The 15,558-nt window shown below is 46.8% G+C and overlaps 1 protein-coding gene across 3 annotated transcripts in view; it reads right to left on the bottom strand.

The window, feature by feature from the left end:
* The window catches only part of LZTS1 (leucine zipper tumor suppressor 1), a 48,996-nt gene extending 35,236 nt beyond the window's left edge, over positions 1-13,760 (bottom strand). The window contains exon 1 of one of the 3 annotated variants that reach the window (XM_045458057.1): positions 13,526-13,760. The gene's annotated coding sequence lies outside the window, so the exon portion shown is untranslated. Of the gene's footprint in view, positions 1-8,951; positions 9,061-13,525 lie in introns of those variants that run through there. The other 2 variants (XM_045458037.1, XM_045458047.1) reach the window with 2 other exon arrangements.
* Between the last annotated feature and the right edge of the window lie 1,798 nt (positions 13,761-15,558).

Raw genomic sequence — 15,558 nt, 5'->3', positions numbered from 1 at the left:
TGAAAGCATTTTTGTGCTCTAATTCTAGACTCAAATTCTTCATATATTTTTCCCCAACGTTGCTGTTCTCTGGGCTCTACTTCTTTTCTTTCATTATCTAAAGAACTGGGGCATTTCCATTTAGGGCCTTTAGAGATTAGATATTTTTCAAACATGGGTAAACATGTATCAATTTTTTTTTTTGTAGAAATTGCTCTTAAAGTGCTTAGAAATCACTAACAAATAGATAGTAAAGTCGCTGAGGATGCCAGAGGTATCCTTGGGGCCTACCATAGAGCCTTGCCCAGAAGAACTCAGTACATTAAAGGAAAGGAGCAGATAGTCAGAAGCACAGGTATGAATAGGGGGGAGCAGACACAACCCCTTAAGCTGGTGATGGGGTGTTTTTAGCTAGAGACATCTCCTCATTCCCCTGCATGTTCTCTGAGTCACAGCCAGCTAACAGCAGCCTGGCCCCAGGGTGTAGATGAAATCAGATACCTCTGTCTTCCCCAGAGGCATTTCTGTGGGTCTCTGGCCCTAAAATCCTCTTGGACTGAAGCATGTGATGTTGGCCTATCCTGTCTCTTGCTGTTACTGCTCGGCCCACACTTGCTGCCACCTCCTGAAACAGGAGCACCTATGGGGAGGGCTTTTCACCTGAGTCCATGGAGCGGCTAGAGGAAGAAGAGAGAGTGGGAGAATCTAAGGGATGATGTCAACTCAGTGGCTTGGAACAAGGGGAGTAAACATGAAGCAGCACAGAGGCTGGTCTGCACCATGAAATGTCCACTCTTGCACTGGATCTGGTGCATACTGAGCACTCTGTGGTACTATGGCAAAAGAAACCTTCATAGACACCAGTCGTAGAAACAAGACTCTACCTTCTATTAGTACCTTTATATGACTCAATGTGGAAATATATATGCCTGTAAAGAGTGAGATCCTAAGAGCCCTTTCTGGTCAACAAGAGAAGTGGCTGATCCCTGGGGTCCTCCTGCCACTGTGTCCCTGAAGACTCCAATCCTGAATGCCTGAGAAGTGCTGTGCATCCAGCACAGGTCTGGGCAAAGCAGGGAGATGGCGCTTCAATTAGACCAGATCCCAGAAATCCCACTTGCCTTCTTGTTCCTGTTCTGTAGCTGCTCCAGGGCCAGGCAATAGAGCAAGGTCCTCAGTAGCTGGCAGAAAAGGTATGAGGAGCGGAGAAAGAGGAGAGTTCTTGGTTTGTGTCGCCAACCCTTCATCCTGTTTTCCTATCCTGGGACACACCTTTCTAGGGCCCCGCTGAGTGCAGACATTTTAAGTAGGGACCTCAACATAGCACCATTATTTTTGACCCTTGGCAGGCTTTCCTGAAACCACTTTATGCTGATGAGAGTAAGGCCTAATTCCAGGCTGCCTTGTGTCTCTCTAACAGGTTCCACATCTCTCATCAGCTTCTGAATCCATGAAGTGCAGTCAAGTGGGAGTTTATAGCTGCTGTCCCAGGGACTGTGCCCAAGGCAGGCCTTTGAACTCTGTCTTTCTCTGCAGACAGGAGGTTCCCACTGCTGTCTAATGGGGGAGGGCAGAGGCTGCTGGAGGGAAGTCCTGTGGATGCCTTTGTTCATGGACAGCTCTCTAAGATCTGTTCAAGCTGTCCTGGCCCTAATCAGATGGCCCTGCAACTGAGCTAACAACCTCTCTCCCAGATGTTTCTAAAAGCCATGAGAGCCTCTTGTCACTGGAGGCACTGCCTTCTCCCCAACAGATACCAACATACTAGAATGGAGAAATTGCTAGACTCTGAAGATGTAGGTTCTAAAGTCAGATCAGAGACCTAATAGCTGTGTGCTTGTGCCATGGAAGAAACCACCTCAACTTTCTGGACCATGCCATCAAAGTGGAGAAGTTTCCCCTGCTTAAAAAAAAACACACACACAAAGAAAAAAGAAAAATAAAAAGCAGAGAAGGAGCTGAGAAGGCAGGTGGAAGGTGCACTAAATGCCAGACTGCTCATTTCACATGGGAGGGTTCATGTATCTGTCCCTGGTATAGAATGTGTGTCAAAACAGCAGCAGCTTTGATTTGGTCCACCCAGGCTGCCTGCCCCATCTTGTTAATGATGCTATTTAGGCAGAATAATGTTCCTCTGTCCAAAGACAGAGGTGGACTTTTCAGCTTTTCATTCTCCTATGTGAGACTTGGCCAAACTTGGGCCTTCTTTCATCTGTTCATCTCCCAATGAACTAAATGCAGAGAGAAGTTTCATTTGATTTGTTTTTCTTTCTCCTCTTTTCCTGACCTTATATGCTACATAATCCAGGAAATGACCCAGATGGAAAAGGCACTGGCTTTGAAGCAAGAGGCAGGAGGAAAAAAGAAAGAGGTGCAGTATAAAATCCTTGTATCCAGCCGATCACCCTGGGGAGAAATCTTTCTCCCCTAACTCCATTCCACACATGATCCAGATGGTGTTATGGAGTCTTCTTGAGGGCAGAGGGAAAATCCAGTGGCCCTTGAGGGTCTCTGAGCCCTCCCGTCCCTTGCCTCCTGTCCTCCACACATTTGTCATAAGCCAATGTGAGCAAGAGATCTACTTCAACACTGAATCTCTGACTCAGGACATTCAATGATGCCACACTCATCTGTTGTACATAATTTCATTAGCCAATTTTAATTTAGTCAAATTGACAATGTAGTTAGAGAACCAGAGTGACAAAGGTGGAAGTGTTTCACCCCCTCTCCCGTATTGTTTTTAGTTATGACTGTCTCTTTGTGCCAGAGTAAGCAAATAAGAGAGCAGTTGTGAGGAGGCACTTGGGTGGGTCAGCTGACTGAGCTCAGGTCATGATCTCATGGTCCGTGAGTTCAAGCCTCACATAGGGCTCTAGGCTGTCAGCACAGAGCCCACTTCAGATCCTCTGTCTCTCTCTCTACCCCTCTCCCATTTATGCTCTCTCTCTCTCTCAAAAATAAATAAACATTGGGGCATGTGGGTGGCACAGTCAGTTAAGCTTTTGGTTTCAGCTCAGGTCACGATCTCACGGTTTGTGGGATTGAGCCCCACATTGGGCCCGCATTGACAGTGCAGAGCCTGCTTGGGATTCTCTCTCTCTCTCTCTCTCTCTCCCTCTTTCTCTGCTCCTCTCCCACTCATGCTCTCTCTCAAAATAAATAAATAAACTTAATAAATAAACATTAAAACAAACAAAAAAATAAAGCATTAAAAAAAAAGAGAGAGTGGGGCACCTGGGTGGCTCAGTCAGTTAAGCGTCCAACTTCAGCTCAGGTCATAATCTCACGGTTTGTGAGTTTGAGGCCTGCATCGGGCTCTGTGCTGACAGCTCAGAGCCTGGAGTCTGCTTTGGATTCTGTGTCTCCCTCTCTCTCTCTGTCCCTTTCCCGCTCACACACTCTCTCTCTAGATAAACGTTAAAAAGAGAGAGAGAGAGAGAGAGAGAGAGAGAGAGAGAGAGAGAGAGACAGGGCGTAGTTGTCATGCAGTATTGCCTGACTCCAAAGTTTCCCCTTCCTGATATCCTGGACATATCTATATGAAGGGCTCATGGCCTTCTTGCATGGATGTCTTAGTCTCATGTTGGCCTTCCTTCCATTGGCTGACAGGAAGGAGATGAGGCTAACAGAAATAGAGCTCCTATTATGTTTCATGTGCCTTTACTTATATTGGGTCATGTAATTTTCACAAAAATTCTACCTAGGACACAATACATTTTATAGTAAGAGAAAGATGAGAAAGCAGGCTCAGAGAGGCTAAGTGACTTGCCTGATGCCATACAGCTGTTAGGTAGCAGAGTCAAACACTGCCAAAAACAATGTTTTTTCTGCTTTCCACTCCCAAATTTGCCTTAAAGGTTGACAAGCATGAAAAAACCCAAGCCTCACTTGTGGGGCTCACCTGCTCTACCGGGGCCGTAGGTTGCCATCCAGGTGAGGATGAACTTCTCTGGAGACTAAAGGCATATGGCATGAGCTGAAGTGTTTCCTGAGGAAAGACTCACTGGAGGCTGGAGATGTCACAGGACACTGCCATGGCCTTATCCTCCCTTGGTTAGTCAGGCTTCTAGAAAACACAAGGGAAGCTCCTGGGCAAGTAGAAGACGATAGGGAATGATGTTCTGAGATCTTTGGAGCTGTGGGCAGGAGGACCCCTGGAACCCAGTTCTGAGATTGAAGAAGGTCCTTACTTGACCATATCTGACTCTCTGAGCACTGGAATGGACATCTGCCTCCTGGCTGGGAATCTCTCCCAATGTGACATCAACTCTCTGGGTGGTTAGCAGAGCTCAGCGGTACCCACAGCCTTCTCATTTTGTTCAGATTTGGTTTAAATTGGGCACATATGAGACACAAACAGCAAACTTGATTTTCATTTTGGAAAGGTGACAACTGGTCACAACTGAGACTGGCATAGTAAACCTTCACTATCACATTAGATGGGAGCTTCTCAGAGCTCTTGGAACAATGAAAAAGGCAAAAGAAAAGAAGGAAATCAAACATCTGAAGACCCCAGAAAAATAAGGAGGAATACAGGAGAGAAAAATGGAGGCTGTGGAAGTCCATTCAGTGGAAGTCCAGGGACTCCCTTGACTTGGGTGGGGAGAGACCCACAAAGACTGAGAATATCCCATTATTGACAAGGACATATGTCTTCTGGGGCAAACCTGCCTAACACTAAAGATTTGAGGATCTAATGAATTCTATTGGCCCTTCCATCTTTGTCCACAGTTAGCAGCAGGTTAATGTAAAGAGTCTGAAGTGGGAGCACCAATCCTAGTTCTGCAACTAACCAGCTGTGGGACCCTGAGCAAGTTCCTCCCCAGTCTGGGCCTCCATACCTTCATCTGTTTAAAAAAACAAAAACAAAACAAAACAGAACAAAACAAAAAGGCTCCTGTGATTCTGTCTATGTCTAAAGCAGTGCAAAGCAAGGTGTTACCCATGTATCTTCTTATAAATAAGTTCCTAGACTAGGAACTTTCCTCTCCTTGAGCCTTAGCTACCCTACATTTCCAGGCAGTGGAAGATCTCTGGGAACATGTGCTATCAATCAGGAGATAGGAAGGAGGAAAGAAAGTCATTCTACTAAATAATGTTATTTCTAGAAAGAAGTCTCTCCAACCCCAAATCTATTCTATTCTCCATTACTGGATTAACTTCTTAAAACCAAGGTTTACTATAAGCCACTGTCTACCTATTACTTGTCATTTACCACTGCCTACTAAATAACAAGCAAACTCCCAAGGGGTGCACAAGGTCCTTCTCAATCTGATTCAACCTGCTTTTGTTTCCCCACAACCTATTGTCCCCTATCTTTTCCACCCTCCCTCCATCTCTTAAAATCACACCCAGGAGTGCCTTAGTGGCTCAGTAAGTTGAGTGTCTAGCTCTTATTTCAGCTCAGGTCATGATCTCACAGTTCATGGGGTCGAGCCCCACCAGGGGCTCTGGGTTGACAGCATGGAGTCTGTTTGGGATTCTCTCTCTCCCTCTCTCTCTCTCTGCCCCTCCCCTGCTCATGTTCTCTCTCTCTCAAAATAAATAAATAAATAAATAAATAAATAAATATTAAAAAAATAAAATCACACCCAGATCACAGGGTACTTCTCAACTTCTATATCTTCCATGAAGACTTTTTAGACTAGTTTAGCTTTGTATAGGGATATTTTCTATTTTTTTAAAAAAAATTTTTTTTTCAACGTTTATTTATTTTTTGGGACAGAGAGAGACAGAGCATGAACGGGGGAGGGGCAGAGAGAGAGGGAGACACAGAATCAGAAACAGGCTCCAGGCTCTGAGCCATCAGCCCAGAGCCTGACGCGGGGCTCGAACTCACGGACCGCGAGATCGTGACCTGGCTGAAGTCGGACGCCCAACCGACTGCGCCACCCAGGCGCCCCATATAGGGATATTTTCTAATGCATCTGTTGTCTCCCCTAATACCAAGCCTGTCTGGAACAGTCTCTGTCTCATTTGTGGGTCCTGCCAGGAGCTGGTAGAGTGCTTGATATGAACCTAGTATATGCAACTTTAAGAGAATGAAACTAAAATAGAAAAAACTGGGTCCAGGGACCCAGAGCAGGAGTTCTTGGAGGTGAGTAAAGACAGCAACTTGGGGAAGAAGGTTTTGGATGGAGTGGGAGGAGTGGATAGCATAGAATTTAAGGATCCTTTCAACTCTGATATTTTGTGTTTCTATGAAGAACACTGGACATTTCTTCAACACAGACTCTTTAGTTTCCTGATAAATCTTGGAGCCTTGGGTTTGGAGGTCCTGTCTGTAGCAAGAGCTACCCACTCCCAGCCAGTGCAATGCCTCTGAGCAGGGCAGTTGCAGACCCCTGGAGGGGAGAAGCGCAGGCAGCTGGGAGCAGACAGCTCCCTTAAGTGGAGCACTGCCTTTTTAGTGCAGGTGGAGGCTGTGGCTCTGCCTGGTGGTTTTTGCTTTCCCCACCTGCCTGCAGTTCAGTTTGCCTGCTGGTGCCACTGTGGTATTGGGGCTGGAGGAGGTTGTCTCCTCAAGATGTGAGCACAGTCTCATCCTTCCCATCCTCCTCCACATGTGTACTGCTGAGATGCCCTTCAATGGGAAAGAGAAGAAGAGAGCTGAAGTTAGAATGTCTGAAGGTTGCAATAAATATGGGAGGTTCTCTGAGTGCTTAAAGGGTCCTTCTGAAATCCTCTGGCCTCTGACCTTGCTGCTGAGGTGGCCAGGGCAGACCCAGCACAGGCATCCTCCAGACACTCTGGTCAGACTGCCTCTTAGTGATCAGCAGAAGGTAAAGAGCAACCTCAGGGCTCATTCCCCCAGACTTCCATCCCCTGACAAGCTCAGTTAATTCCCCATTGTTTCTGCCTCCCTAGCTGTGTGGTGGCTTCTGTTCTCAGGGTTTTTTTCATTATCTTCATGGATAAGAGGGTGGGAGGGAAGGAACCAAGGTTGGGGGATCCATCAGGTTCCAGGCCAGCTTGTGTTGGTACTGTATTCCCCTTCCAACCTCTGCTTGGGAGACCAAATGAATGTTATCAGTGACTCAGAGAACCTTCTGTCAAGGTCACTCTGTTCTGCCTGATGCTATCTCTGCTGTCTGACATGAGAACTGATTCTGTTCTCCACCTCCTACCAGCCTCAGTGCAATCCTGGGCACTGGATGAGCTAACAAAGAGTGCCCCATCTGTTGGCTGGAGATCATGTAGAGTCTCGCTATACCAGGACAGAAAGTCTTTAAGTTTCTGCCTCCCTAGCTGGTTGGTTCCTGTGTGGTATAACCCTTTCTCTCCCTGAAGCTTCCTTGAAAGCTGAGGGAGAACCAGCCTTGAAAGTTCCCCTGTTATTCCTTCTTTTCTTGCCTGTCTGGGTTTTCAAACTCGGTGGCCCTTGGGCACCACAGGGAGATCTGAGAAGGATCTGAGAAGGAAGGGCCACTGTAGGCCTTACCATTACCCTCAGCCATTTGAGTCTGAACCTTAAGTGAATTCAGAACCTGGTGCTCTACATGTGAGGCATGGCATATTTTCCTTTCAAGGGATTTATAATCTAGGCAGGGAGGAAGGATAGAGAAGCTAAATACTAATACATGGGAACAGATGCTCAATGGGTGTGACAGTACATATTGCAAATTTAAGGAAAAGGAGCCAACAGGGGGGCAGTCTTTCTCCCATAGCTGATGTCCTTTCTTCCTTCTAGACCAAGCAGGTGCAGCCCCTCAGTAGTGAGCATACCCCTCGTGTCTCCTCCTATTGAGCCAGGACACACTCACCTATTGCTCACCACCCCACCATCTAGAGTTATTGGAGTTCCTGGGGAAAGGTGCTGGCAAACCCAAGCTTTGTTTCCCTGCCTCCTTAGCTTTCTCTTGCCTCCTTCCCTTGCATGCCTATACTCAATTCTCTCTTCAGCAGGAATATAATGTTCAGCTGCTTTACACCCACTCTCTGAATGCTGCCAGCGAATAATGACTAAGGTGGTGGGTGGAAGTACAGCAAGTTGAGACCAATTTAGCAGTCCAGGATGCCAGGAGGAGGGTGATTTAGCAGCAAATGGCTTTGCAACTGCAAGGAGACTGAAGATGCCCCCAAAGCCAACAGGCCAGTGAGCCAAGTGCACAGCCCCACCCTGGTGCCTCAGGCAGGGATTGCCTCAGCCACCTGGCAGTCTATGCATTGCAGTTACATTCATGCAAAGGACAGGGTCTGTCCTTCAACATCAATTGATTTCCAGAATAATGCCCATCTTCACCCCTGATCTCAACTCCACTTTGACACTTTTGAGGGGTCTGTGTCCTTGTGTACCCCTTAGTCTGAAAGTCTCATCTAGATTTATCCCTCTTCTGGTGGATGCTATGGCCTGGGAACTTCTGCAGCTCTGAAGGGCTGATGGCAATTCAAAAGACTGCTCTGGGCATGGCAGAAATTGAGGTTCTGTGGCATCAAGGAGGGGTGCTGCCAAGTACACTTTAGATAATGCCATGGAGAGACCAACCCAAGTAGACACAGGTGTGGATCTTCCAGGTCCTGCCATCTGGGAATGTCTGAGGATTCATGCTATGGGATGTGACTGTGAGTGTGGATATCAGAGGAGAGCATGTCTCAGTGGGAGAGATGAATGAATGAATTTGGGGTGTGTGTGTGTGTGTGTGTCTGCCTGCTAGCAGTCATCCTTAAGGCAGTTATCTTCTCCCACAGTGATTAACTGACTTGGAAGCAATTCTGTGGGTGATCTGTATAGGGCAGCTCCTTACTGCCTTTGTTCCAGGTACTGGACAAAACCCACATCACATCTGTTTAGACACCACTCTACTGGATTGATTAGAACAATTAGTTTTAGCTGATAGCTAACACACATACACCCTCACATTCTGTCTGCCATCAGGCCTAATGATAGGGTGGTAATAGCCTTGGACTGGGGGTCAGGAAAACTGAGTTCTAATCCCAGCATTCCACTTAAAATTTTGGGTGAGCTCCTTCACCTCTGATCAGCTCATTGAGTTTTCCCATATGTCCAACTGTGGAAGATATCTTCTTACAGGGTTGATGATGATGATACTAATAACACCATCACCAGCAACATTAATATCCCTTTTCAAGTGGACAGTCCTGTACAAATAAAAAGAGCTGTTAAAATTATTATTATAGGAAGCCTAGGGATGATGATAGGCCGTCAAGTAGAAGTTGATGTCTGTCAGGAAGCAACAGAGTAACAGAAGCAGGATGGAGATTGCAGACACAGGGACAGCTTTGCCAAACGGCAGTTAGCCTGAAGCTCAATGCGGCCATGCTTGATTTTTGACACATCCCCACCCACTTCTCTAAATCCTTGGAGAAGGGGATCCAAAGTGATTCTGCACACTCATTTTGCTGAAGGCAGTTGTTAGAGGTGAGTTACCTCATATCTTTCATTTCCCAGCTCTGTCTGCTCTCAGTGTCTTCCTGAGTTGCATGGAAGGAGGAAACAGGCTCCCACCAGGATTCCCCTTGGGAATAAAAGCTCCATCTCCTCAGGTCTCAGCTTGCATCTTGAAACTATAACCTTGCTGCTGCTATGTCTACTCTTTTTACACATTCCTGAAGCTCAACTTCAAGGTTTAGTTCATGACCACCTCTTCCCTGGTGTCTTCGAGATCACCTCCCTCATGCTGTGCAGCTGCCATGTTCAAAGTTAGTACAATCCAATTTTCAATGTACTTGTCATTGATTCATGTGTTCTGGTTCTTCTTTTCAATTTTCATCACAATTTTTATTCTCAAGGAATTATTGAAACATTTCTTAAAATCCCCCAACTCCATGGTACCTTGCATGGATAAAATCTTTAATAAATAGTGAAATGCAGTTTTAGGAAAACTAAAATAATCTCAGACCTCTGAGAAGGCATGTGGCAACCTTTGAGAAATAATAGGGTTGTATAAAGGGTATGGGAAGGGAGTCACCAGACTGTAATCATGTGACCTTGGACAAATCATGACCAGATTACTTCCCCAAACATGGTAGCAATTCACACTCCCAACAGCAGCTTATGAGTGTCTATTTTAGATCAGTGGTTTTCAAACTGTAGCAGCATAAAGATCTATTCAAAAGCTACCTCTGAGTCCTACCACTTAAATTACCTAAAGATTCCCCAGACAGCTAGATACTACTTTGTTGGCAAACCCCTAGAAACACCCCATCATTGCCCTGGAACCACTGCCCTCCTGGGGTTCCAAATGCACAATTTTAAAACCTCAATTCTAGACCCTAGCAACTCCTGCTTATATATATTTGTGGGTTGACTGAACCTGACATAGAGTGCCTATGTTGGAAGGGTGGCTGGGAGCTAGATTTTCCTTAGGTTTCCAAACTGGAGTCAGGAACTGAGATGGAGGAGCCCTGTCTAGGCAGCAGCCCCGAAGGAGGTGACCCAATAATAAAGGCAGGAAAGCAGAGGCCACACCAACGAAGTGTGTCCATGCAGTAACCTGCTATTGGGAAAACGCTCCCTGCCAATGGTCTCTGACAGTTCTTTTCCTTCCCATTACTTTATTAAACAAGCATTTATTAAGGGCCTAATCAAAGTAGCCACAAACTATACTCTGAGCTAGGCATTCACGACACTATCTCTGCCTCTAAGAACTTAGCAGGCTCTTCAGGACCAGTGAGTAAATGCCAGGATAGCATGGAAGAACTCAGAGGAAGCCATGTGATCCAGAGAAACTCAGGGAAAGGAGAGGGGAAGTTTTCTTGAAGGTGTTGATTCTCATGGTTAAAACCAGAATTGCAAGTGGGAGCTTGTTAGGTGGAGGTAGAGGGAGAGGGACAGGGCAAGGATATTTTGCAGAGAGGAAACATGTATTTCTATTTTTAAAGCAGAAGAATATGGAAAGAGCCAGGGCAGGGGTGCCTGAGTGGCTCAGTTGGTTAAGCGTCTGACTGAGGCTCAGGTCATGATCTTGTGGTCTGTGAGTTCAAGCCCCATGTCGTGCTCTGTGCTGACAGCTCAGACCCTAGAGCCTGCTTCAGATTCTGTATCTCCCTTTCTCTCTGCCCCTTCCCCACTCATACTCTCTGTCAAAAAAATAAACAAACATTAAAAAAAAAAAAGTAAAAAAAAAATAGCCAGGGCTGAGCTGAGCAGAGTTCAATTCCTTGCTCCTCCATTTTCTACCCTAGTTACGTTATTAATTTCCTGGTCTAATAATCATACACCCTGCAGGGCTGTGCTGAGGATTAAATGAGATAATGCATAACAAGTACTGTGTACATAGTATACTCAGTGAATGTTAACTATTGCCCATTACACCGACTATAAGCTGGTTAACCATAGGTTTGCCTTCATTACCTTATTCATCTTCGTAGCCTCACTGCCTGGCCCAAAGCCCTGCATTTTGTAGGTATCCAATGAATATTTATTAAGTGAATGCTGAATAAGTACAAAGGCATATAAATAAATTTTCAGGATTAGAAAGCCATTTTTTATATGGCTGGAGCCCATCTACCTCTTTGTCCAGACAGACAGACATAGGCAAACACATGGCTTCTCAAGACTGCATGGCAAATCTTTCCCTCACATACTCCCAAAGCATTGGGTCTCCCAAAACACACCTTTGACAGCAACTATTTCACACACATCTACTGTGGCACACACAGACAGGAGGCTCCTCCTGCAGACACAAATGCACACGCTGGATTGTTAAAGCAGGTTTTACTTCATGAAGTGCACAGAGGCTGCCATAAACGTTAAATAACAACCATCTCAAATGTCCCATCCTCCTTCTTGCTCTCACATAGACACTTTTGAGAGACAACCTTTTTTTCTCCACCTGGGTTTTTTCTCACCTCATGAAGAGTGAATGTACACACTCACATCTTCTCAGCTGAGAGTTTATCCTTTGACTTCCTAACTTTGCTCCCATTAGCAGTGGACCTCAGGGAAATCCCTGCCCCTCTCATGCCTCAGTTTCTTCACTGGTAAAACAGAGAATTAACAATGCTTCATGCCAACCTGGTAGTTACATTGTGAGGATAAAGGAGATAACAAATGAGATAACGTCTGTGATGTGCAGAAAGCACCTCAGAAGAAAGGCACTGGATAAATATAAGGTGTAAATGCCACACCTGATTAGTGTGTGTGCCTCTGCCCACAGATTTCCACCCACACACTCTGCTCTTCTCCACCCTTGAACACAAACACCCTTCCTGCCTGTAAATGCAGTCTCAAATACACATTTTCATGTATGTACAAATATATACACACTTTCAACACCTGTATTTTCTGCAGAATGCCCACAGAAAATTATTTTTGAACTTAGAGGAAGCTCAGGTTACAAACTCTAGCTCCTACCTACAGAATCACTTCAAGGGTACCTGGCGCTGGAAGAATTGCCAAGCAGACGGCTCACCTCTCTGTGGCTGGGCTGCTCAGCTCCCATGACTGCAATTAGGCTGCACTACCAGCAGAGCAGGAGACCCTTTATCTGGTACAGCTCTTGCCAAGAGCTCTCCAGAACTCAATGCCTCCACACTAGTTTGCCAGCATCCAAGACCCAAGATCAGGGCTGATGGTTGCAGGAGGGTGTGGATGGAATGGGAGAGGAGGGACCCAGGAACTTTAGATGCTTAGATCCCTAACACTCTTTGTTCCTGGGGAACTGAGTGCTCTGAAGCTAACAAGTCTCAAGCACTTTCCTAGGCCTGACATACTTGTGGGTGAGAAGAACACTCATTTTCTCCACAGTTTACTCCTTTCCACTTGGAGCACGAAGGAGAAAGCTCACCTGGCTTGTGGTGTTTTGGTGCCTGTTGCTGCTGAGTTGTATGCTCTGAAAGATGGAGTTAAGTATGTTGAAGGGTGTGGTGGGGGGTGTAGGGAGTGGGGGGCTGGCTGCCTATGGTGGGTGAAAAAAAGAAGTGAATGTAGTGTGTGTGGGTGTGGAACTGTGCGTGTGTTAATTTGGCTAAATGGCAACTCGAGGACTGATCCTGGTGACCCACAACTCCAGGGTGCCACTTACCTTCATTCATTAACCCCCTGTCTACCCACCTCAGCCCCTGTGACATATTCCTTCAGTGAAACATTACAGACCTAACTGTATCGCATCCCTGCCACCCTGTGAGTGCAGACACAGCCCATCTCCATAGTTCCAGAAGTCAAAGTGCAGTGACCGGACCCCAGCTGTCAGACCCTCTGTCTAGGACCTGGCCCCCTGAGGGCTCACACACACTCCCCTTTTCCTCATCTCAGACATCACTTAATATCCATCAAGATCAGATTCGGGGCTTGGAGTAGATAAAACCAGTCTCCGGGAGACCGAGACAAAGACAGAGGACAGACGCAGCATCCTTTTCTCCAGACTGGGACCAGAACAGCAGCACCCACCCCGGCAGAGGGAGAGACCCTGACAGTTACATGCAGAGACAAAGACACCTAGACAGAATCTGACATAGACAAAGACCGACGGACGCACGGACGCGCTGGCACGCCGTGAGGAGTGCAGTTTCCCTGGGAGCCCTGGTGCGGGTGCCGCGGCTGCAGACACTTCTCAGGAACGACCCCTCGTCCACCGCACCTTACCTGCCCCCTTGAGCCTCGGACTGACTTGAGAATTTTTTTTCAGTGTGTTTCGCAGTGTGTTCCCGGTTGTCTTAGCAGAGCTGCCGGCCGAGCGGGTCCCGCGGCGCCGCCACAACTCGCGGCTCTGGCTAGCTGGACCAGGCGGGCAGAGAAAGTTTCGGCCTCCCCGCGCGTCCGCCGCCCGCCAGCTCTCCGCGCGCCGGCCACGGTGCGGGTCCCGGAGCCGAAGGCGGGGCGGGGCGGGGAGGGGCGGGGCGGGGCCAGCGCCGACACCGCTCATTGGCTGGGGCGGGGCCTGCAGCCTCTCACTTGCGGCTCGGCGGCCTTTGTTCACCGCTGACAGCTGGGGCTGCTCTAGACCTCTGGGCTCCTTGGCGTCCGCCGTCCGCCGTCCCCCATCTCTCAGCTCTCACTTCCAGCAGACCCCGCCGGGCGGCCCTGAGTCTTTCTCTCCACCCACCCCTCCACCCCGCCCTTCCCTTTCTCCTACTGTTCTATCTTGTTCTTGTCCCTTCATTTTTTTTTCCTTTTATTATGTGCATTCCGTTCTTATTCCTTCCGGTTTCCTTTATCCATTCCTTCGCTTTCTCCTTTTTCCCGTATTCCTCTCCTTCTTTATCACCCCTTCTAGTTACTCGCCAGTTTCCTTTCCCCAGCACGGTCTCCCTACAGCAACCCCCAAATCCCGCAAAAAGGTTGGATTTCTAGGTTCAAAGAGGGACCCGCAGCCTTGGTGAAGGGCATTGCTTCACCCTGCTAGGACTATAGACTGGAGGCCGGAGCACTGGCACTCCCACTCCTAAGACATTTCAAAGGCAAACTTTTTCAGCTTCCTTGCGGGGACTTGGTTTCAAGTGATAGCTGAGGCCTATTTCAAGTTTATAGCTTTAATTCTCACCCAGTGCATTTTTAACGCTATCATTTTCTCTACCACTCCCACTTTTAACTTCTAGCAATTGAGCTAGGAAGGAAACCCAATTTACAAGCTTTGGTAGGACAAAAGACCAGTTAAATGGGGTGCTGAGTGTGGCATGAAGCTCTGATCCTGAGAGGTCACCCAGGCTAATCCGCTAAAACCACGAATAGCTCTACCCAGGGAATGCCATCTTCAGCCAAAAGAGGTGTGTATGTGTGGAGGAGGGAAGATGGAGATGGCTAATCTCTGATTATAAGTAGAGTGGGGGAAGACAGCCCCAACAGAAGCAACATCATTTTGTTTCAGCCACCCCACTGCTCAAAACTTTGTAAGAGATCCTTACTACTTCCAGATCTTGACTCTGAAAACCCCTACTCTCAATCCCAGGCTTCCTGGAAGGCAATACAACATAGAGTTTAAGAGCACAGACAGGCTCTGCTAATTGTCTTCTCTGCATCCCTGAGCTAGAACATTAACTTCCTTATATCTCAGTTTTTTTGTTTTTTGTGTTTATGAAATGGGGGTAACAATTCCTGGAATGTAAACTTTCTGAGGGGAGGGACTTGTTCTCTTTTGTTCTTTTGGTCTGCTCTGTTTACAGATGTATCCTCAATACCTAAAACTTGGGTAGCATATAGTAGTCATTCAATAACTGCTTGTAAATGAACCAATTCCTAGTTCATAGGTTTGCTATGAGGATTAAATAAGAATCCTTGGCATGTGATAAGTACATACACATGGTAGCTATTACAAATAACATTACAACTTTTTTGAATCAACTCCAAAGGCTATTCAGCCTTCTCTAAACATCACCTCTTCTTTTTCACCTCTGTGTATACTTGTCACTCAGTTTGAGAAGTCTTTCTCTACCTGTCAGAATTTGAGACCTAAAACACAATCCTTATTTACCCCTTCTTCCATCATCTCAGTCAAAATGACAGTTCCTTTCTCTAAAGCTCCATGCCTCTTGTGTCCCATTCATTGACACAGCATATGTAAGCTTGCTTGCATGGTGGCTGTTACTGCAGGCCTGTCTTTCTCTAGACCATGAACTATGTAGAGTCAGGGACTTGGTGTGCTCCCTCACAGGTGGGAGTTTCTCAGAAACATTTGCTGA

Source organism: Leopardus geoffroyi, chromosome B1 (assembly GCF_018350155.1).
Source record: "Leopardus geoffroyi isolate Oge1 chromosome B1, O.geoffroyi_Oge1_pat1.0, whole genome shotgun sequence".
Taxonomy (NCBI): Eukaryota; Metazoa; Chordata; class Mammalia; order Carnivora; family Felidae; genus Leopardus; species Leopardus geoffroyi.
Note: the sequence above shows the minus strand (reverse complement) of the source record. Positions and strands in the feature narration are given on the sequence as shown.